Here is a 1,578-nt window from a genome sequence, read left to right on the forward strand (position 1 = left end):
CTCGATCTTGGCTCACTGCAAGCTCCGCCTCCCAGGTTCATGCCATTCTCCTGCCTCAGCCTCCTGAGTAGCTGGGACTACAGGCGCCTGCCACCACGCCCAGTTAATTTTTTGTATTTTTAGTAGAGACGGGGTTTCACCATGTTAGCCAGGATGGTCTCGATCTCCTGACCTTGTGATCCACCCGCCTCGGCCTCCCAAAGTGCTGGGCTTACAGGCGTGAGCCACCGCGCCGGGCCCCCACACCTTTTAAAAATTGATCTTTCTCCAGTATCTGCCCTTTCCCACTTAAGTACTGAAGCCCTCAAAATCGCTTTTGGAGAAAGGCACAGACCTGTCTCCTGAGCATGCATGCCTAACCTTGGCAAAATAAATTTCTAAATTGATTGAGATCTGTCTCAGATACTTTTTGGTTTACACCTTCTGTTTGTGTTTGGCCAAAAATATTCTTCTTTCATTTTCATTCTTGAATTTCCAAGTTCATTGTTACTTGAAAGAAGCTTTAGTTTGTTCTCTGCCCAAGTTACTCCTACAAGTCACACTGTCCTGCCATTCACTTCAAGGAATTATCTAGTCTCTGTCAAAAAGCAATCTAAGAAGCTCAAGTGGAATTTTTATTTTTTTCCTAGAGAAACAGTGTTGTCAAATGGAGTATAGATAAGTAAAATGCTAATATTACACCTAGGGATATAAAAGGAACTAAGTGGGCTTTTGTGGGTGAGACTGGGAAGCCAATCATCATAAATTACATTATTTCTGTTGGAAAATGCATCTTAAGTTCCAAACTCACTCACAAATAAGCTTTTGGAAACTGAAGGGAGCCCCTGGCCTTAGTCCTCTAAGAGGGACCTACAAATACAGCAGGTAGAAAGAAGAAACTAGTATTAGGTTAGTGCAAAAGTAATTGTGGTTTTTGGCAATTACTTGTGGGCAATCCGCCCACCTCAGCCTCCCAAAGTGCTAGTATTACAGGTGTGAGCCAGCCTGCACAGCCTGTTGTATTTTTTAAATCCTAGGATGAAATGTATACACACTGTAACAAAATAATCTAACTATATTAAAAATGTGTAAAATAACCTCATAAACGGAATGAGTGAGAAAGGTATGGACCTAAAGTAACTTTGGACATGAGCAAAGTCTGTAAAACTAAAGGCAAAAAGTACTGTACACAAGCTCTGTACTCTAGTTGATAAAGCCGTTTCCCATCAATTCGAGTTTACAGTTTTGAAACCATTGTACCTATATACTGGAATCATACAACTGAGGAAATAGATGGTGGGTGGTAGGAGCCAGGTTTCTCACTGTTAGATTAAGAGTTTACAGACAGGCCAGGCGCGGTGGCTCAAGCCTGTAATCCCAGCACTTTGGGAGGCTGAGACGGGCGGATCACGAGGTCAGGAGATCGAGACCATCCTGGCTAACATGGTGAAACCCCGTCTCTACTAAAAAAAAAATACAAAAAAACTAGCTGGGCGAGGTGGCGGATGCCTGTAGTCCCAGCTACTCGGGAGGCTGAGGCAGGAGAATGGCCTAAACTCAGGGAGGCGGAGCTTGCAGTGAGCTGAGATCCGGCCACTG

Source organism: Rhinopithecus roxellana, chromosome 17, assembly GCF_007565055.1.
Source record: "Rhinopithecus roxellana isolate Shanxi Qingling chromosome 17, ASM756505v1, whole genome shotgun sequence".
In the NCBI taxonomy this organism is placed as follows: Eukaryota; Metazoa; Chordata; class Mammalia; order Primates; family Cercopithecidae; genus Rhinopithecus; species Rhinopithecus roxellana.